Here is a 23,206-nt window from a genome sequence, read left to right as displayed (position 1 = left end):
AAAAAGAAGAATTAACCTTAACCCAGATAAATAAATCCTTTTAAATCACTAACAAATATTACTGCTACACACATTTGACAGCTGGCTACACACCTTTACAACTTTGTCAACAAAGTCACTTCAACCATACATCACAAAAATGGAAAGAGAGAAGAAGCCTGTCATGTCTACATGTTCATTTACCACCAACCTGCTTCCAGACCGTGCCACATCAAACAAGTCAAACCTACATGACCTTTCATGCTTCGAAGCACTGTTACAACATTTCTCAACTCCCGGACTCAAATTTCACAACAGAGGAAAAGCAATCACTCACCCAATGAATCCACAATGAAATAGCCTATGAACATTCCTACACGGCTATAGTATAATACCTGTTAGTCAGTATGAATATGTCAAAGAGAAAAATAGACCACTTTTGTCCCCGCGTGACTACTGCCACCTTACAATGCCTGTTATCAAAGAGCAGCTATGTGTTGCAATGACACAACCTTGCCTTATCATGGGAGGTGCCTTGATCCACATGTCGAAGTTGGTAATCATGGGTCTTGTGTTAGTCATGTTTCCAGCTTGTTTATTATTATTATTATCATTACTGTTCCTGAAGTTACAGGTATCTACTATCACAGTCTCTGTCTTTCTTCCTATTGAATTTCTGACAGTGAAGATGATTCATCAAGTATAGACTAGCACAATCATGGTAAATGGAGCCACTTTCTCCTGTCATCTGAGCAACATGCCATTAACTAAGCTATTTGTCGCATTTGAATCGCCGAGCATAAACAAGTGGTATGTACTTTAAACCACCATTATCATTATGACCAAAGATCTTGCTACAATATCAAAATCTTTGTTGTTTACTACAATATCAGATCAAAATGTTTATTTCTTACAACAATATATGAAAATGTTCGTTTCTAGTACAATATCATATCAAAACATTTCTACCTTGCAAAAAAAAAAGATCGTTCTGGTGACCATGGTCTATAATGACCATGGTCTGCTGTGGTATACCATGGTCACCATGGGGAGAAATGTTGGTGACCACGGTCTACCATGGTTTCTGGTGACCATGGTCTGCTGTGGTCTCTACCATGGTCTACCATGGGGAGAAATGTTAGTGACCACGGTTTAGCATGGTAAACCATGGTAATACCATGGTTTTCCGTGGTAAGCCGTGGTTGACCATGGTTAACCATGGTGCCTTTTCAGCTGGGTTCTAACAATATCTCAAAATGTATACATTTTACTGAAATATCATATGAAACATTTGTTTCTTAATACATCACCGTAGCTAAATTAGAAATTCTAAATAAGCATCTTTAAGATGCCGGCCATTGCCCGGTCACGAGCCACTCACTCCTCACTGTTCTACAAGGGAATGTTCACTGTCTGTAGCTACAGGTGTAACCCTGTACAATGGCCTGAATAATGAACCTACACTTGTAGGAGCCGCTCACACTTGTCCTGAATAAATCACATTGGTTTTGCTCAGCTGGTTGTCCCTCTTAAAGAGTGAAACTCAAAATGTTATGATACCATTACAAAGTATATTTCCTGGGAATATATCTCATCCTAGAATACAGGCACTGGATGTATAGCAACTGGTAAAGTGGATACATCATAAAGCATTACAATGAAACTCGATATAACACCGCTTGCATCTGACATTGAAAGGGTTGGAAGGTGAGTAACTGAGAAATGCATATGGGTGGCACAACTTCAAGTAATCTGTAAAGCATGTTTTGATATTGAGAGAGAGACTAAATTGAGTGAATGGCCCTGCTGTTAGCAATATTCTAATTATATCATCGCAACCCGTTAATATTCCAATCTGGATGAGGAAAACCAGGAGTTGATAGTATGCAAAACATACAGAAAGTCAGGCTATGGTCACACAGAAATTTCCAAATCATTATCTTAATATCTAAAATGAATAATTTACTGGTTACTAAGTTCATAACAACACAAAATAGATACCTTTACATTTTGAACAAAACAGAAAATCAAGATGTAAACAGACTTCAGTCATCAACTTCTGTATCCCAAGTTATACTTTCACTAGTTCAAGACACTTTTAACTGTGAAACAGATTAATTATCTTCACAACACTAATTAACAAGAGACCAATAGTAATGTTCAAATATAAACCTTATCTTAATTGTCTCAGGGGAAGGGGTAGTGGGGTAGCCTAGTGGTTAAAGTGTTGACTCGTCACGCCGAAGACCCGGGTTCGATTCCCCACATGGGTAAAATGTGTGAAGCCCATTTCTGGTGTCCCCCGCCGTGATGTTGCTGGAATATTGCTAAAAGCGGCGTAAAACCAAACTCAGTCAGTCAGTCAGTCAGTCTCAGGGGAATTGTTTCTCTCAGTACAAAATATTAACCCAGCCTAGTTGATGAGAATCAATCTAATACTGATGTATGTATCCGCCTATCACTTCATAATGATTAATCAATTTTCTTTATCAATTGGATTAATTGAGTGTCATTTATGTTCGAGGCTATTAATCACAATGTACAACATGCATAATACATCCCAAACTCTGATCAGTATCACAGCGTGATAAATAGGAATGTCATGAGTATACTATATGCTGATACGATACATATCACACAATGTTTTATTCACGTGTCACAATATTTAATTCATATCAGTTCAGCATGAATGTATATATTTGTCAGAGCATACACCAACCACTGAAATTGCATATAACGAGTGTTTCAATACGTACCTAACCAGACAAGTGCTTATAAAATATGGCTGGATACTGAGGTAATAAACCTTGTTCAAAATGATTGCTGATTGGCTAAAATGGTGTAAGTATGTATGTGCATGTGTGCACGTTTGTGTGTGCTGTGTGCATGTGTGTCTCTGTGTGTGCATAAATTATTACAGACTGATGACCTGCTTTACTGGTTTGGGCTTGACATACATACACTGGGCCATACTCCTATCACCCTTAATGAACTGATTCATAGCCATAGCTTTCATTCCATGCATAAGGACACAGAGCCAGGAAGATATTGCAGTTATTCACTATGAGCAAACTAGTAAGTGTTCTTGTTAGCCTGTCAATATTTTCATCTTAAATCTACCCCAGATATGCCTGTTTGTCAGTGTAAGACATCAGTCATAAGAAACTTTTTGACAGATTCAAGGAAATAGGTCGACCAACAGGAACTCCTGTTTAATATTGCACAATACTTCAAGTACAGGTTTGACGGAAATTTCCCCTTTTTTCTCACCGGGCTTCAATTAGTTTTGCTCTATTAAATATAGATTTGTAACATTATTGATAAGTTATGCAATGTTTACAGTCAAACCTCACTCATCTATTCTTAAATATTGTCTGAATAAACAAATTTCTGGATACCTGAATCATTTCAATACCAAAATTCTGTGGAAGCATAACAGCAACTCTCTATTGTATAATTCCAATATAGTGCTATTTTAGTTGCAGTGTATACTATAAATACAAACTAATAATAACTATAAGTGTACCTCCTTGATAAAACTGTTTGCTATTGCTGGGTATATTTTAATATATAGCACAGCTTGATCAGTCATTGTTGAGATTTGCCTTGGCCCTACTATTTCCATATGAAAAATGTTATGGTGGAATATAACTGTCATGCTTCAACAAATATGAGTTTTTAAGAATCAGAGTATGACATTTATGATATATTTATCCATTATCAACTAATGTTAACTTCAACAGAGGTAATAATACTCATATACTAGGGGTTGGTGGAAAAAAACGGTGATATCTTCAATCACTTAAATGATTTTACTGAAATTAATATAATGTACTTAATAAAATAGATTACAAATATTGAAATATTGAATATACTTAATAAATTATACATATGTGATCTACAGTTATCTTAAGCAGTAAGTGTAATGACATGAGTAGATTAACTCAGATGACATGAACATGGGATGGTGAATTGCAAACGAATCATTGTCAAGCATGGTTGTTGTCTGGTAAGTGCGACATAACACTGTGGGTACTATTCCACTGTTGGTAACTGAAATTCACATCCAAATCCTGAAGCCAGGGCTGTATGGATTATATCTTTTGGTTCACATAAATATCACCCAGAATGCATGGTTTCTGTCCAGATAAGCTGGGTTCGACTTAAAAATAGTCCTTTTCTTTTTTAACTTACACAAGGTTGCCTAACAAACAGCTACCTTCGTAAATCAGCTGCAATACATTAATGCATATAAAATTAACCAAGCTGCTCAAGTAATTATTAATTGTGCAGAGATCATAAAGTTTCTAAAGCAGTCAAGCCTAATCACATACTTAAGACGTTTCAGACAGCTTAGTGCAGCTAAGTCTTTCATTGTAAGTATTATATGTCACACTGGACCCCAAAACAATTGAGCACACTACAAAAAAAAGAATTTAATTGACCGACAAAAGTCATTGTCTCTTGTTCTTTGACACCAAGTGATACGATGACGTTTTCTTACAACCAGAAAAGTAAGTCAAATTTTTGGTCCTCAAACTTCAGCTTATTTACGATCATACACAGTAAATGTTTTTTCAGGCATGCACACAGATCACCACAAACCAGGAAATGGACACGTTAACTTGTTCTGCCATACAAAATGGCAGTAAGAAGTGCTTGGATTTTTGTAAAGATGAACACATTTTCATGTTCAGAGTTTTGTGGTAAGTTGATAAGAAAATCTGTATTCCAGAAAGGGTAGTTAGTACATATTTCAATCCTTACACTGACACCCCTAAAGGTATCACCTTTGTTAAAAAAGTACCCTTTTCTTGACAACCCTTAAGGAATCCCCATTGTTAAAAAAATATCCTTTTCTTTTTTAAATTACACAAGGTTGCCTAACAAACAGCTACCTTGTTAAGTCAGCTGAGTAAATGTTCTTGCCGCTTCTGTACACCCTTGTAAACCCTTGAGCAAACATGTACATGTCAGTGTACACGGGGTCACCGGGCCAGCTTCCAGACAATATCCCTACTCAACACAGAACATTGTTTCAGACACTCATACCAGAATTTCTTCCTTGCTGTAACATACAAATCTAGCCCTGTACAATCAATTTAATCTGGATTCACTGAACAAACACACTTGACGCAATATCCCGTGTTTTACATCCATTGAATTCCTCACATGTTTACCTACACAGAACCACAGGAAAGAGATAATTAGATAAAAAGTTGCATAGTGTGAGATACTAAAAAATCCTGCCCCAGTAGGTATTGAATTTGATATTTGAGTTGGATATGATCATTTGGTAATGAACATGATTTTACTCTCAGGAAATTGGTGCAAACAAGCTGTGATTTTCTATATGTGGTCTCAAATTAGAAACAATAAAGTAACCATGGTAACCTTAAATATTTGAAAGATACATGAACCATCAAGCTTTGTACCCAGATCCCCTTAATACCATGTGACAAGCAGAGTGAAAAGAAACATAGCATAAGAACAATTTTCCTTAACAAGCATAATTATGAATGCATAATCTCTTAAAATGAACTGTTCTCTCAAAAAACAACAACATTGACCCTTGGTTTCTATGGAGGAGGGGCGGTGGGGTAGCCTAGTGGTTAAAGCGTTGGCTCATCACGCTGGTTCAAATCCCCACATGGGTAAAATGTGTAAAGCCCATTTCTGGTGTCCCCCGCTGTGATGTTGCTGGAATATTGCTAAAAGCGTGCGTAAAACCAAACTCAGTTCAGTCGGTCTATGGAGGAACCAGAGGCCTGTTCTACAAAATCATCATTGCACTGAGGTGAATGTGGCACCCACACTTTAACATAGGTTTACAATTGTCATAGCATTAAGAATGCTTTGTGGTATCAGGCCTGGTCCAAACTGCACAAATTGAGGTAAGTGTATGACTGTTTAAAGAGTGTGTTTGAGTTTAGGAGCTACAGTAATTTCAGCACTATGATTGCTAATAGGCCCTCAGCACACTATTAACTGCTCACTGAGAAACATATATATTGAATTTCTATCAAAATCTCAATGAAGACCTATCATGCAAATAAGAAAGAAAACATTTAAAAAGATATTCAGTTTGCGATAACTTGATCCTTCAAAAAGCCTTGAACTAGATAAGCACTGAACAGAAAGGCTTTCACACCTGGCTGTATGTTAAGACTACATATCACAGCGGGTGGATCGCGCTTGACTAGGTCAAAGGGGGGTATTTAAATATCAACACAGACATGTTTTAACCTCTCAACCTACTCTCGCAACCAATGGGTTTGACACATGAGGAATTATTCTTTATAGGCGTCTCGCAACCAATGGGTTTGACACATGAGGAATTATTCTTTATAGGCGTCTCGCAACCAATGGTTTTGACACATGAGGAATTATTCTTTATAGGCGTCTCGCAACCAATGGTTTTGACACATGAGGAATTATTCTTTATAGGCTAAATCATGTTTAGTTTCGCATTCCAAAATTTTCCCAAAAAACATATGATACTATAACTTTCCTGTACTTTAGTATAAATTACTCTTGAATATAATACCCGTGAGAATTCCTGGTAAGGATAAATGGTCCCCAGCACCCTAAGCTGATAGTGAAAGGTGATAAATGGATGGAGATATCTGGCTGGGTGATCTGGTTGAATGTGTCATCGGACGTGTACAACACGGATCGATGATCATGACATTAATCACTTGATTGTCTGGTCTAGATTTGATTATTTAGAGGCCACCATCATATGTAGCTAGAATATCCAGAGGGCAATACATTAAAAACAAACAAAAGATTTGGCTACAGTTGGGACATAATCTGTGCTTCAGTATTACACTATAATGTTGAAATCACAGACATATTAGGAAACCCCTTCCACTAATCTCAAACTTCAAGCTTGCATATTTCTCCTGTTACATGCCTCAGTCATATCTGTTCTTAAATATTAGGTCCAAAATGTGTCACATGTCATAGAGTAAGAACATTTCTCATATCATTCATACTTATTTCTGTTTTACACCTCTGAGTAAAATTGCAGCAATCTAACAGAAATGGGCTCCACATCTTGTACCTATGTTGAATCAAACCCTTGGATCAACAGGCAGACACTTTAACTGTTGGGCTACCCTTATATTTGTATTATATTCTTAAAACAACAAGCTGTATCTGTAATGATTTAAAAAACAAAATTGTGTAAGAAAACCTTCTACATTTCTTAGCATCCATTAGCCTCTTAGAAGGGAAACGTGTATGAATGATTTCTTCATACCGGTGCCATCCATTTTATGTATCACAGGGACCTATATGTGAAACTGGGACCAGTCCAACCAGTAGTCAATATCTGAGAAATAATCCTCACATTCTGACATAACTATCCGGCCCAGTGTCCCCAAGGGGCCTTGAGATAAGTATAGGGTAATCTGGGTCAAGAGAAACACTCGTGTCTGGTGTGATAACATAAAGCAACTTCTACACAGGGCTCAACATTCACGCTATCCCACTGGCCCGGGTCTAGTAAAATGTTGACAGGACTAGTGCAACTTTGATAAGTGCCATCCCGACGGTCTAGTAGATATTTAAGGCTGTCAATAAGAGTCCCTTAGCAGGACCAGTAAGAATCTGTAAGGACCAGTGATTTTTAAAAGTTACTGGTCCTGTGGTCTTGTTCGGGAATTTGGGTGAATGTCAAGCCCTGCTACGTTAGTCCTAAGAAATCTAATCCTCCGTAAACTCAGTACTGAGAATGCACCTGCCCTACAATTTATGATGTATCATATGTACATTGGAAGTACATCAGACGTTACATGACACATACCTTTAATGCACAGGTAAAATAAGAGAATTATATAAAAGTTTGGCTCATTAATCGTCCTTCTTCAGAATGTTCATATCACAGAACGACTCAAGAAAAATCACTGAGACAGTATCCATAAAAGCAAGACATATAATTCCTCATCTACGGAAAGCAGTAGTAGAAATCATAAACTTTAAGCAATAAGACAGTGATATATAGATAACTCACATACAAAACCAAAAAAAATATCAAACAAGTTACATTGTTCATCATGTCAGATGTCACTAATCTGCACCCAATGGACTCAGTCTATATCTAGCCATGGGAGTTTTAATGGTTTCAACTCACATGGTCAGAAATTTTGTATGACAGAATATGTTTGAATCAACACAGAGCACCTGTTATTTCGGTCTGTTACCTAATTTGACAGAATTGGACAAATATGAAATTTTCTTCAGTAATATGTTAACAAGTAGCATGTATGTTACATAAAAAAGTTAATATTTCAATCACCAAAAATTTACCATTACCCAAATGACAAATATTCAGATTTGACAGATACAAGATTTCAGCTTACAATAGAAATTGACATAACAATACTGTCAGCAGTGAGAAGATAGTGAAAAAATAAAATCACCTGCAAACAAGTTGCTCAGTCTGTCATCCAAGTAACAACCCAACGGAAGAGGGACAAATTCCTCGTTTTTCTGTCAGGCTGTAAATCCCACCTCTGAGCACCTGACAGCACGTGTGAAATGTGAACGGGCACTCAAAAGATTGAGAAGTGCACGAAGTCAATGTTAATACCGTAAAGTTCACTTGCAGATGACAGGACTTGAAGGAAATGTTCACAAAACTGCTACTGCATGGAGAGGTTCCCGAGTTTCAGTGACATCTCTACACCCACCCACCTACGAAGATGTGGCTGTTCTCGACAACTGTTAGGTAGAACGCAAATAAGCAGACGACAACTCCTTGGGTCACACTCTGCTGAACAGGACAGGCAGGAGACCGGTAGCAGCCTTGGGAAGAACTGGCTCGTTCACTTGTTGCTATTATAAGAAACCTGAATGACGACCTGTTGCTCACTCAAGCATGGAAGCCGGTTGAGAAATCACATTCTCTCTTGAACAATTGTTCCTAATACAATACCCTTCAACACAATTAGGCACATTCCTGGAGAGGCTAAAGCAGTGAGTGTTTTGATATAGTGCAATTATAGTCTGTCTGAGAGCCCCTGAACATTTGTGATGTGAACCATCAGAGTATATAGTTACTGTGTGAGTTGAACTGTACATTTAAATCTGAGACAGTGGATCTGCCACCTTAAAGTATAAAGTACAGATTTATGTTCTGATCAATTGCAATCTTGAGGTACCAGTGCCCTAAAAGCCAATAAGTATCAAAGCTTAAGGTGTCTGCCTCATCAACTCTTCTACCCTTTTACCATCAAAATTTACACGCGTTTTCCAACACTGCATCAAAATGTAAAAATCCTCCATACACCATGTCATGATTTAAGGACAGAAAGGAAATATGAATATAAATTCCAGCATCACATTTATGATCATGACTGCATGAAAATTTAAAATGATGCACATAGTTGAACCCAATTCAAGAAGGAGGGCTAAGAAATGTGAAAAGAAATTCACATATTGAATCATCACTGCATGAAAGTTAAAAATATTCCATAGAATTAACCGATTGAAGAAAGAGAGGTAGAACAGCAAGACTAGAAATTCCGATGTCACAATCATATCAAAGCATTGTAGATGTATTAGATCATCATAAAACATGTTAAAAAGTACCTGTAGTGGGACTGTCCTATATGTTACAGTTTAAATATCTGTGATCACAAAGCATGGAAGATAAACACGCCTTAAGACTATTTACCATTGAACTTAAAAATATGACATGGTCTACCTAACTAAAGACACGGTACAAAAAGGGAGATATTTAAAATGTCCCATTTAAAATGAAGAGTAAAAATTACGTCTCAAGAGAAGAGGGACAAATAGCTTAATATGTCTCGAATGACATAATGAGTTTAAAGAAGCATGCATGTGATGCAAGTTTCAAAACGTTCATTAAGTCAAAATCGCTCAAAAAGGATCATGTAATTTTTATCAATCAGCAATTTGCAGCTATGTCAGTGTGGGCGGCACCAAGGATGGTCCTGACACATTGTACCGAACGACCTGGCCAACACTTTGCCACTTCATAGAATATAGAATGTTGATTAGTAAAAGGTTTTGAGGTAGAGGTTTGCTGCAGTAGTGTTTGAACCTAGGAACCCCCAATTATTTTTAAGCTTTAAGAATACGGTACTGACAAGAACAACTTTTATGTTTAACTGCCAACACTAAAGGTTTATATATAGTACCACCATATTCATCTATAAAGTACAAGGAGGCTTAGTCACTACATTTTAAAACATTTATTTGTATTGTGATTCAGTAATGTAACTGATGTGTTGGCTACAAGTTGAGTGCAGCTGTACCAAGACCATCATGATTACAACACTGTATTGCCTAACTGTGGTATAACACTGATGGCATCAGAAACCAGTCACAAAAATAAAACAGAAATAGAAAGGTTGTTATCAAGGGAGTTGACACTAAATAACTATGTTAATAAGACAAAACTACATAATATCCATGAAAAATATTGAATGAAACACCATCTTGGGAGAACAGAAGCACCAAGATGTGCTAACTTTGAATAGAAACTTTAATGTCTACCATGAATTTGGAGAGGAGTGAGTTGCACTTAACACCACTTTGAACAATGTTCATTTCATATCGCTGCATGTCAGTTTTAAAATGGAAGAAAGCCCGAAGTGATGCTGTCTCAGCTGCCAAACACCCAGAAACATTATTGGGCAAACAAGGATTTGAAAGCACCAGCGAATTGCATTGCTTTAGCATGCCCCTGCTCCAACTGATAGTTGGGCAGTGGGGTAGCCTAGTGGTTAAAAGCGTTCACTTGTCACTCCAAAGACCCGGGTTCGATTCCCCACATGGGTACAATGTGTGAAGCCCATTTCTGGTGTTCCCCACTGTGATATTCCTGGAATATTGCTGAAAGCAGCGTAAAACTAAACTCACTCACTCACCAACTGATGGTAGAAAATCACAACAAACCACTAATTAACATATATGCACCTGACATGCCGGTTGGTTAAGGGGACTGTGATAGTTGACCATGTAATATCCAATAGTCAATTCACAGTTGAAAAACAGCGATAATCTTTGATCTCATACAAAAGAAGAACACAGCTCCATATTCAATGAAACGACATTCTGCAAACTTGTACAGCACAGATTATAGTAATCAGTTCCTGCACTTATCTACAACTGTCAGTTCACATTCATTCAGCTGTGTCAAACATGAATTTTCAGAACAGACCTCGTAACTGAAGTGTAGAGAAAGCAGGTAAATATAGGTATGCTCTATAATCAGTATTTATCACTTCTTTGAGTGAAACCCACCCAAGAGTGTGGTGTCACCATCCATTTGGACAACAACACAAAACAAACACAGCTATGTATTGTTTTTTCAAGTAAAAAAACACCTAACAGGGAGTCAGAAAACCCTTACACATGTACCAGGGCTCGATTTAGTGCTTTGTTACTTGCACTGGTGCACATTTCTGTCATTACATATTGCAATAAGTACAGTGCAACTGGAATTTGGCTGGTCAACTAGGTTTTTATCTTAGGTTGCACCTGGTGCAAGTAGGTTAACATCTCTTAAATCAAGCCCTGTATACACATTGGAAAGTCGGACCTACCACTCAGGCAGGTTTAGGAACCAAAATCAAGTGAGACACAAAGGTATTGAGGACATTAGTCACCAGGGTGCCTTTGTACAAAGCGATCTTTGCGCTAAGGTGATCGTAACTCCCACACCTTAACATAGACGTACGACTTGCGAAGTGCTAAGGTTGCTTTGTACAACGGCCCCCTGAGCTGTAAGGGAAACTACCACAGCCAACTTTGGTCTGTAATTTGAACTACTTCATCAAAATCAACAGCACAAGGGACAATAACTTCATGGCTATCACTTTTCACTGGGATCCTCAGCCCTGTCTTTAAAACACCATTTCAAACAAAACATACGTTGCTTGCACCTGCATCATTCAGACCTACAACCTGTTCCATATCCATACAACAACAACAACAAACACATATGATCTATACCCCAGCCAATAAACACACTTCCAACACCCTAGGCATCCACTTCCACATCTAATGGTCTTTACCACAAACCTGCAAACACACTTCCAACACCCACAAAAACACTAAGGTCTCCAACCACATCCACGTCCATATCCAATGATCTTTTCCACAAACCACTGAACACACTTCTAACATCCACAACCACAGCCATGACTTCAACTACATCCACATCCGATGCTCTCTAAACCACAGACCTGTAAACCGCACTTCCGACACCCATACCCATGACTCCAACTACATCCACATCTGATGCTCCCTAAACCACAGACCTGTAAACCGCACTTCCGACACCCATACCCACGACTCCAACTACATCCACATCTGATGCTCTCTAAACCACAGACCTGTAAACCGCAATTCCGACACCCATACCCATGACTTCAACTACTCTAACTTCAACATTAATACCAAAAAAACCACATCAACCACTTCAGGAACCAAAGCCAGTTCCACATCTAATGATCTACCTGGTATAACCAAAGCCAATAAACCTGCTTCTCAATTCGAACCAACCCTACACATTTATACATCTGGAACCTTAAAAGGATAAACCTCCTTTCACAACCATTTCATACCTCCACCTCTCATGACAATTAGTAGTGAGTGAGTGAGTTTAATTTTACACTCAGCAATATTCCAGCTATATGGCGGCTGTCTGTAAATAATCAAGTCTGGACCAGACAATCCAGTGATCAAAAGAATGAGCATGGATCTATGCAATTGGGAACCGATGACATGTGTCAACCAAGTCAGCAAGCCTGACCACCTGATCCCGTTAGTCACCTCTTACAACAAGCATAGTCGCCTTTTGTAGCAAGCATTGGTTGCTGAAGACCTATTCTACCCCGGATCTTCACGGATCCATGACAGTTAGTAAACAGCCTGCAATCACTAAACTACATTGTAATTCTGATAGTTGACAAACATTACATTTATAGCATGGCAGAACTGATGAGAAATCTACTCAGAAAAAGAAACAACTCCAGATAAAGTACAAGGAAGATGGTCACTGCAGATAACAATCCGGAAGTATTTCAGACATGATGTTCATACAGGTCTGCTTAACTCACATTGTAATTTCCTGAATCACAATCACATTATTTCACCATAATGCAGGTATGTCTATAGACATCACTTTCATCAAGGACCTAGAGCCAAACCACAGTGACATCCTCTAAGCTAGATGACTGTTTTATACATGATGTTAGTGTATAACCATGATAACAACATTATTAGTCTGATTATCCACTGATAGTATGAGTCAGGAAGAGCTCAAACACAGGTATATATCATGTCCATTGTTTTTTGACATTGTCAAAAACTCATCCAGTGATGGAGCCAAAGCCTTTACATAATTATTCAAGAACAGTGTCTGACCCATTTTTGTGAACCTGTAAGTTAAAACTGTTTGTTTTCCCATATTCACTGCTTGAGACTGCCAGGTGTCGTGACATAACCCCTGAAATAAGTATGTAAACAATAGCTTGTTTGTTTGCCACACTCAACCATAACCTAGTTCAATGGCATCAGCCTGTAAACAACCGATAGGGACCACACACTCAGGTGATTGATACCGTGAGCAAAGATCAGAGCAATATACATCCACACACTCAAACAAATCCCCCATACATCCAAAAGCCTTTTACCAAAAGCACATGTTACTGGAGACCAATTCTAACAGGGCAATATGGGTTTCCTTAGCCCAGTGTTTCTATACCTGGCCCAGTGAACAAACAATATTCACACCAATCACAAATTCTGCATGTTACATATTCACCTCAATGGATACAAGTATCCAACTGATTTGTTACAGCACACATTAGGGTCAATGTTATTTTAATAAACTTCACAATGGCACTGGATATTTTAGGGGATCAGGACATCCTTGTCAAAATACGAAACATTCCTGTCTTGACAAAGGCAATAAGACATAATTGCTTTGGCCCTGATCATATTGTTGTTAACATTAATAAGATGAATCAGGGCATCTGTGTCATAACCCTAATGTTAGGTAAGTGGCTGTTGTTTCAAACAGTGACATTATTCCCTTCGAAACAAACTTTAACTCGATTAACCCTCTCTCCACTCTAGTCTTGTTTTTCTGACAGCGTTGTTGCCTTCTCCTAAATGCCATTTTGACTTCAAATAATGACTTAAGTTACCTACGTAGGATACTCAAATTCAGACAAAAAACAAGTTCAGACAAAAAACAAACTCAGTTTTCTTCGAGAAATTCTTTTTTTTAAAAGTTTTCTCAATTTGAGTAAAAACTCAAGATTTGAGTTATAACTGAGACTTAAGTTTGTTTCCAGAAATCAGGTCCTGGCCTGACCACCCAACACATGCTTCTTACATGTACTGGGTAATTATTCTGAGGCCAGACCAATTTTATTTCTTATTTTACAGATTTTTGTCCTCAGAAAACCTAAAGGCAGGAGGGAAAAAAATAAAAATCACCAGTCAAAGTAATATTCCTTTTAAATACTAAAAGTATTTTATTTTTAACAATTTATGAAGTGTACATGGGGCAAAAAACAATCAAAATTTTTTTATGTATGTTTACATTTTTGGCCAATAAAAACATGAGGATTTTATTTTTGAGTGGGGCAAATGATTTTTTTTTTCTTATTCTTGAAAAAATATGACCAGCGGATCCATAAAACAAGAAATAAAATTGGTCTGGCCTGACCTTGGTCCCAAAGAGAGTGTCACTTGGATAGAAATTCAAAATATCAAACATATTCCACATAGATACTGAACAAATATAAGGATCATGAAATATCTGTATGTACTATGCACATGTAAAAAACCTCAGGTTTCACAACAACAAAAATATTTCCCCACATATTCACGATCCCTCACATTTTTAGTTCAGGTTACATATTTCAAGATGAATAATGTATGCCCCAGCTGTGAACTCAGGGTTGCATTTGTGTTCGCCATGAATTGACATAAGAGTGAAATGAGACCTCCCATATGGTTAGGTCAGGAGTGTTATCAAAGCTAAGGTATGTGAAGACATGCTCATGTATTATCACTGTGACACAGTAGTGTGCATTATGGCTGCATATGGATGAATATACACTTGTCAACTTAAGTGTGCGTTCGTACACTGAACTCAACATTTTGCAAATTTGCCATACGCTTGGTGAATGAGCAAAAGAATAGCAAAGCCAAAGAAAAGGGTTGTTTTTCACATATTGCATGTGATAGGATAAGTGATTGAGTTGGTGAGCTGGCAGTTGGTTGTTGAGTATATACCAAAATACATGAAAGAAAAAGACTTTCACACATCAATTACACTAATAAATGGAAGGTTGAGTTGGTAGCTGGACAAGCTGCTAGGTAGGAATGTGAGCAAGCTGATGAGAGAGTGGTTGAGTGAGTGAGTGGATGAGTTGAACAGGCAGGGCGTGCATGGGTGCATGTGTGTGTGCGGGCAGGGGAGAGGAGGTGAGTGTGAGTGTGTTATGATGGGTGCATGTGTGTGTGCGGGCAGGGGAGAGGGGGTGAGTGAGTGTGTTTGGGTGTGAGTGTGTGAGGCGTGTGTTATGATGGGTGCATGTGTGTGTGTCTTGGGCAAGGGAGAGAGGGTTGAGTGTGAGTGTGTTTGGGTGTGAGTGTGGTGGTGTGAGAGTGTTATGATGGGTGCATGTGTGTGTGCGGGCAGGAGAGAGGGGGTGAGTGTGAGTGTGTTTGGGTGTGAGTGTGAGCGTGAGTGTGTTATGATGGGTGCATGTGTGTGTGCTTGAAGGCAAGTGGAGAGAGGGTGAGTGTGAGTGTGTTATGATGGGTGCATGTGTGTGTGCAGGCAGGGAGAGAGGGGTGAGTGAGTGTATTTAGGTGTGAGTGTGGCGTGAAGTGTGTTATGATGGGTGCATGTGTGTGTGTGGCGGGCAGGGGGAGAGGGTGAGTGTAGGAGTGTGTTATGATGGGTGCATGTGTGTGTGTGCGGGCAGGGGAGAGGGTAGAGTGTGAGTGTGTTTGGGTGTGAGTGTGTGAGCATGAGTGTGTTATGATGGGGGGCATGTGTGTGTGCGGGCAGGGAGAGGAGGGGTGAGTGTGAGTGTGTTTGGGTGTGAGTGTGTTATGATGGGTGCATGTGTGTGTGTACAAGGGCAAGGGGAAAGGGGGTGAGTGTGTTTGGGTGTGAGTGTGTTATGATGGGGGCATGTGTGTGTGCGTGCAGGGGAGAGGGGTGAGTGTGAGTGTGTTTGGGTGTGAGTGTGTTATGATGGGTGCATGTGTGTGTGTGGGCAGGGGAAAGGGGGTGAGTGTGGAGGTGTATTTGGGTGTAGAGTGTGTTATGATGGGGGGGCATGTTTGTGTGCATGCAGGGAGAGAGTGTGTGTGGAGTGTGTTTGGGTGTGAGTGTGTTATGATGGGTGCATGTGTGTGTGAAGTGCGGGCAGGAGAGAGGGGATCAGTGTGAGTGTGTTTGGGTGGTAAGAGAGTGTGGCGTGGGAGTGTGTGTTATGATGGGGGCATGTGTGTGTCATGCAGGCAAGGAGAGAGGGTGTGAGTGTGAGTGTGTTTGGGTGTGAGTGTGGCGTGAGTGTGTTATGATGGGTGCATGTCTGTGTGTCTCTTGGGGGCAAGGGAGAGGGGGTGAGTGTGAGTGTGTTATGATGGGTGCATGTGTGTGTGTGCGGGCAGGGGAGAGGGGTGAGTGGGAGTGTGTTTGGGTGTGTGAGTGTGGCGTGGAGTGTGTTATGATGGGTGTATGTGTGTGTGCGGGCAGGAGAGAGGGGGTGAGTGTGAGTGTGTTTGGGTGTGAGTGTGAGCGTGAGTGTGTTATGATGGGGGCATGTGTGTGTGCGGGCAAGGGAGAGGGTGAGTGTGAGTGTGTTTGGGTGTGAGTGAAGAGGTGAGTGTGTTATGATGGGGCATGTGTGTGTCTTGAGGCAGGGGAGAGGGTGAGTGTGAGTGTGTTTGGGTGTGCTGAGTGTGGCGTGAGTGTGTGTTATGATGGGTGCATGTGTGTGTGTCTTGGGCAGGAGAGGGGGTGAGTGTGGAGTGTGTTTGGGTGTGAGTGTGGCGTGGGGGAGGTGTGTTATGATGGGTGCATGTGTGTGTGTGCGGGCAAGGGGAGAGGTGTGAGTGTGAGTGAATTATGATGGGGGCATGGGTGTGTGTGTCTCTGGGCAGGAGAGGGTGAGAGTGTGAAGTGTGTTTAGGTGTGAGTGTGGCGTGGAAGTGTATTATGATGGGTGCATGTGTGTGTGTCTGGAGCAAGGAGAGGTGAGTGAGTGAAGTGTGTTATGATGGGTGCATGTGTGTATCTTGAGGCACAGGAGTGAAGTGAAAGGTGTGTGTGTTTGGGTGTGTGTGTGGCGTGGAAGGTGTGTTATGATGGGGCATGTGCCAGTGTGTAAAATTACATGTCTTGGAGCAAGGGAGAGGGATGAGTGTGAAGAGTGTGTTTGGGTGTGAGTGTGTTATGATGGGTGCATGTGTGTGTGTGTCACGGGCAGGGGAGAGGGTGAGTGTGAGTGTGTTTGGGTGTGAGTGTGAGTGTGGCGTGGAGTGTGTTATGATGGGTGCATGTGTGTGTGAGGCAAGGAGGAGGGTGGGGTGTGAGTGTGTGTTTGGGTGTGAGTGTGGCGTGGAGTGTTATGATGGGGTGCATGTGTGTGTGCAGGCAGGAGAGAGGGTGAGTGTGTGTGAGTGTGCATATTTTAGGTGTGAGTGTGGCGTGGAGGTGTGTTATGATGGGGGCATGTGTGTTTCTGTGGGCAAATGAGGGAGAGAGTGTGAGTGTTTGGGTGTGAGGGTGTGTTATGATGGGTGCATGTGTGTGTGCGGGCAGGGGAGAGGGTGAGTGTGAGTGTGTTTGGGTGTGAGAGTGTGAGCATGTGTGAGGGCAGTGGAGTGTGTTATGATGGGGGCATGTGTGTGTGGGGCAAGGGAGAGAGGGTGAGAGTGTGAGTGTGTGTTTGGGTGTGAGTGTGTTATGATGGGTGCATGTGTGTGTGTGTGGTGCAGGGGAGAGGGGTGAGTGTGGGGTGTGTTTGGGTGTAGGAGGTGTGTTATGATGGGGGCATGTGTGTGTGTGGGGCAAGGGAGAGGGTGAGTGTGAGTGTGTGTTTGGGTGTGAGTGTGGCGTGTGTGTTATGATGGGGGCATGTGTGTGTGCGTGCAGGGGAGAGGGGGTGAGTGTGAGTGTGTTTGGGTGTGAGTGTGTTATGATGGGTGCATGTGTGTGTGTGTGGGCAGGGGAGAGGGGGTGAGTGTGAGCGTGTTTAATATGATTGTATGTGTCAGTGTCTGCTGCTTGCACTATTCCGGACTTATGCCAGGTACTCAGTCCTAGCCCACTGACAACTCATACTGCAGTTTTAAGATGGATGGTACACTACGAAAGAGTATACTGACTCTGAGCCACGAATCCTTGTTTTACCCAGTTAATGATGATCACCTGGCATATTTACAACACATACCAACTTGTTATGTAAAAGGGTTTGCACTTGACAGCTACAAAGTATGATCAGATCATTCTGCAACATGTAACTGTACCACCAGACACACTCGCATCCAACAATCTTACCCACTATGGCTACATTATCCGTCAAAACTGACTATCGGGGTAGTTGGAACTTGTTACTGTCACTAAATCCTAGCATGTCATACAATCTGAAATATTCCAGCCACAGCAAGATAGCCTGTACAAAAAACCAGGTTTATCCAGGTAATCCAGCGACTGAAAGCATGCCCAGTGGTCCATGGGTGATGTACTAGCTGCCAGTAACAGGAGCCCAAAACCCAGATCTGGGTCCTATCTTACAATAGAAACACTACTTGTAAATTCCAGGTTAGAATCTCCAATAACCTACAGTTCCTACATGTCAACCTACAACGTATCGTCCCAGAGCACAATAGAACAGGTAGGCAGGTTCTGTGGTTTCTTTGATTACATGTCATTATATCCTCATGGAAACGAATAAGGGAACACATGAAAGTAAAGTGTTCCTATATTCTTTTCCAGGTTTCTTCACAAGATATGTATTGCACTGTGGGTGAAATTCTTGAAATAAATAAATGAACACTTGTACTTTCAAGTGTTCCCTTATTCATTTCTATGAGTATATCCAGATGATGATATTGGGATATTGCTCTTAATATCAATCACTGGTTTATCAAATCTGGACAGACTATTTACTGTCTGTAGTCACATAGCTGAATAGGACAATATGATGTTAAACTAAACACCTCACCAAACATCTAGCAACCAGCACGAGATGCCAGGGCCTTTTCTGGCCAGCAATGTCTACAAATTTAGTACAAAGGACCAAGAACAGCCTTGAAATGTACAAGTTTGAATCTGATGAACCAGTGGTCAATAATGTGAGCAACTATTAAAAGGGTTTATTGCACACAATCAACCAGACAGATGAAGCGGTTGTAAGCAATGTGAGTACTATTCTGCACTCAGCAGTCTTGTGGGGGTTGTAAATTCATGACATACTAGCCTACTGAAAACTTATATGCAAACACTGTGTGATCTTCAATATGGTTAAAAGCTTGCCTTTACAGTGTGTGAAACAGGATCCTTCGGTCCTTGAGTTCCAACTGTATTTGAATCAAGCACCTCTAACTTCTTTTTAAAAATTACTTAAGGTTCATGACAAGGACACATTTTATTGTGTATGTTACAGTAATAACACACTACGAAAAATGAGTCTTCCTTCTTGTGAATCCAGCAAGTTTTGCATGATCTGCATGGATAACATACACTGTGCCACATGCTCTCGCTCCACTAAACACATGGGTTATGTCATACTTACATGTGACAAGGCACTGGCACTTTAATATCACTTTAATATACAATATGTCATCATAAATCCGTGAACAATGTAAGAATAGGTTTTTATTGCAACTTCAGAGTTTCAGTACAATGTATGTTTCTTGGAAATCTCAAATTTTAAGGCATGACAATTGGAGTGGTTACAAAAAGAACTATTTCTGGTAGGTGTCTTGTTAGGTACAGTGCTTTAAGACAGTGAAAAATGAGTGGAAAATAGCTATCTCGGATAACTTAGAGTGACAAGAAATAAAGGTCCCTACTGCCCCACTTTGTGCATCTGGCGTATCACTCGATTTGTCTTGGTATTCAGTTTAAGAACTTCGAGACATGTCAGTATGCACAGCTGTTAAATGTAAACTAGACAAGCTTTATAATTTTATGATCATGCATAAGCTTTACTAAATATTTTATTGATTTTCCACTCTTTGCAAGAAAACATAATAGATTTAAACATTGAAATATTGGCATCCGCAAAGCAGATTTCATTTCATGGCAAACAAAGTACTATACTACATCATCAAGAATGCCACTTAACAATGCTCAGCACATGCCATACAAAAAAAGAGTTTGTCTCCTCACAATTGTGTTGTCACCTTGATGAATCAAGCCAGTCATCATCAGCATCACCAAAGCCACAGCCCATGTCACACAGGTATGATGTTATAACTAGGAGCACAAGATTCTGCTGATCAAGCATCATAATCAGTGAAGATCAGAGACATAAATGTTCCACTTGAGGCGATGATGATGTATAAAGAGTACTCAAAGGACAGTTTTTGACTAATGAACTGGTCTGACAATAGTATCAAATACTGTCAAATAACATTTCTTTTGGTCTCGTAAGCCTAGATATGAAAGGCAATACATGCTATATATTATAATGTTATGAAACAGACCTTCAGTGCTTGCAGGGATGCCAACCCTAATTTAGCCCAATTAGTATTTTGGCCAAAAAATGATGCAAAAATTAGTATTTTCTGGCCAAAATTAGAATGAACTTTTCCAAAGAATTTTCATATTAAATAAAAAATGTAAATATATTGTCTAAGACCTTGTTATTAACATTGTACTCACCTAAATCAGTAGTAAGTATCCACTTATAGCTTGATACTGAATAATGGTTGAAATGTGGTTGAAATTTATTGTGTATGGTACGTATACTATTTGATAATTGAATTTAATGTATTATTTTATAAAATTCGTTTGTTTTTACTGCCTTCGTAGTCGCGTATTTTGTGTGTTTTTTTTAATGAATACGATAAAATCGTATGGGCTGGCATCTCTGGTCTTGATACAGATGATATGCACACATTCTGTGATACTAGTCAGAAGCCCAAGTCTAATACTGTTTAGTTCAGTCGTGTAAACTCAGTTACAATATTCAATACAACAACCCTGTTGAAACCTACTGAAAAGGATGCAAAGAGTTCAGGTTAGTAGTGCATGATATAAAACCTTGCACCATACTAGTGGTAACTACCTGAAGCCCTGGGTGATGACCACACAAGCGTTCACATTCCGGCATAAAGAAAAACCTCCTCATACTACCAGCCACGTATGACCTAAATTTCCAGAGTCTGAAATTACCACAGAGTAAATAACACAATGGTCGTATTGGTTGACAGTAGTAAAATAACCAAAAACTTTTTGTTTCCATGAGAAGAACAAGAACACCAACAATGTGACATATAACACCAGTCCGGTGTTCCCAGGTGAAGCAAGAATCACCTTCAAAGTACTGTGTATAGCAGACAAATGTCACAACAAGATGGCACCATCATACCTCACGGATTTGCTTACAGAGTGCATAGAACTCTGTGGTCTCAGGACCTCAGTCTTCTCCAAGGACCAAATTTCAAACTCACCACCTATGGGCAAAGCACTATTTCGGTTATAGTTATACAGCTCCTTACCTATGGAATAACCTGCCTCTAACCATCAAACTCTCATCATAAATCCAAACTAAAAACCACACATGCTTATAATAATATATGTTATTGCCCATGGACTTTAACATCTCTATCATGTCTAGTGTGCACTTTGAACATGCACCTTGTCGATTATTACTAGTGCTACAGAAATACTGACTAATATTATTTTATGTAGTCTTATTATCTACCAGATAATTGTTTCATGAAAACAAAATATATATACCCACAAGGGTGATATTGTTAATCTCGTATACATTCTACTCTCTGTGTATCATTGGCCTCACTGGCCTCTATGTTTATCCCTGTAATCCTCTGTTATCCCTTTATTCTGTATCATCACATTGTTAATTTCACCTCAACGTTGTTAATTAGTCTTCTGTTGTATATATATCACCTGTACTCTCTGTACCATTCATACTTGAAAACGATACAAGAACCTGTATCGAAACGTCATGCTCAAGAATAAAAGATGTTGTCATCCATATAAACTTGTTCCATCTACTTCTAACTTCTAAAATGCCATTCAAAGAAGGAATATGATACATGGAAGCAATACACTAACCCAATTCAAGAGTGGTAACAATTCCTAATTTTTAGCTCAAATATTGGGCACACATGGGGCACCTGTTCGGCCCCCTGAGAGGCCGAACAGGGGCTGACTAAGAAAACAGAGTTGATACCTCTGTATGTATTGTATATTTTACCCAGGATCATTATGTTCTCAGATCCCATCTCAAGGTGAAAGATGAACACACACAATGGCAGGCAATCTGCTCCGGGTTACCTCTATGAATGTGAAGAAAGGACACATTGACCTACTTACGTCACTTGACTTTTAAAAATGGACTTCATAAATAAATCATGTGTACATCATCTCCTCACATCGTCACTGACAAATGTTGCATATGTTAGAAGTCAATTTGGAAAGAAACCGAACATACATTTTGTTTTCTAGTATCTCTAAGAAGGAAAATCGACTTTCTGATATTGCACATGTTCAGCATTTTTTGCACTCTTTGACAATTTCTTTGCCCTTCTTCCTTCCAAAGAGCACGCTTTACTGTCATCTATGACTTCAGCCACAAGTACAGAGTCCACTTAGGAATATTTTTGTCACGTTAAAGGCCCTTCTTTTTCATGTTTACTTGGCTTATGGATCCATCAACATAAAAAAGGAATTCAGAAGTAAACAAAATCAGAACGAAAAGGATTTTTTATGCCACTGATACTCATAAACTGCTACGATAATAACAATAATCTAAGGAATTCTAAAGAAATTACCAACCATCATCATTTTTTTCAAGTGCCACCATCGAATCCCATAATCCCTTAATATCTAGCTTAAGTTCACATAATAGGTGTTCATATATTACACCCAAATCAAAACTGCATACTGGCCATAAAAATTCTCATACAGAATGTCCATGAAGTCCTTTTCTTGGGGGTGGGTGGTCGGGGGGAT

The 23,206-nt window shown here is 39.7% G+C and overlaps 1 protein-coding gene across 3 annotated transcripts in view; it reads right to left on the bottom strand.

Annotated features, from left to right (window-relative positions):
- The window catches only part of LOC124262886 (ubiquitin carboxyl-terminal hydrolase 38-like), a 66,887-nt gene that overhangs the window by 32,941 nt on the left and 10,740 nt on the right, over nucleotides 1-23,206 (bottom strand). Inside the window, exon 1 of one of the 3 annotated variants that reach the window (XM_046697470.1) lies at nucleotides 8,406-8,756. The exons of 1 other annotated variant lie outside the window; for it this stretch is intronic. The gene's annotated coding sequence lies outside the window, so the exon portion shown is untranslated. Of the gene's footprint in view, nucleotides 1-316; nucleotides 436-8,405; nucleotides 8,757-23,206 lie in introns of those variants that run through there. One more of the 3 variants, XM_046697471.1, reaches the window with a different exon arrangement.

This window comes from Haliotis rubra, unplaced genomic scaffold, assembly GCF_003918875.1.
Source record: "Haliotis rubra isolate DU_JTF1 unplaced genomic scaffold, ASM391887v1 Scf86, whole genome shotgun sequence".
Taxonomy (NCBI): domain Eukaryota; kingdom Metazoa; phylum Mollusca; class Gastropoda; order Lepetellida; family Haliotidae; genus Haliotis; species Haliotis rubra.
Note: the sequence above shows the minus strand (reverse complement) of the source record. Positions and strands in the feature narration are given on the sequence as shown.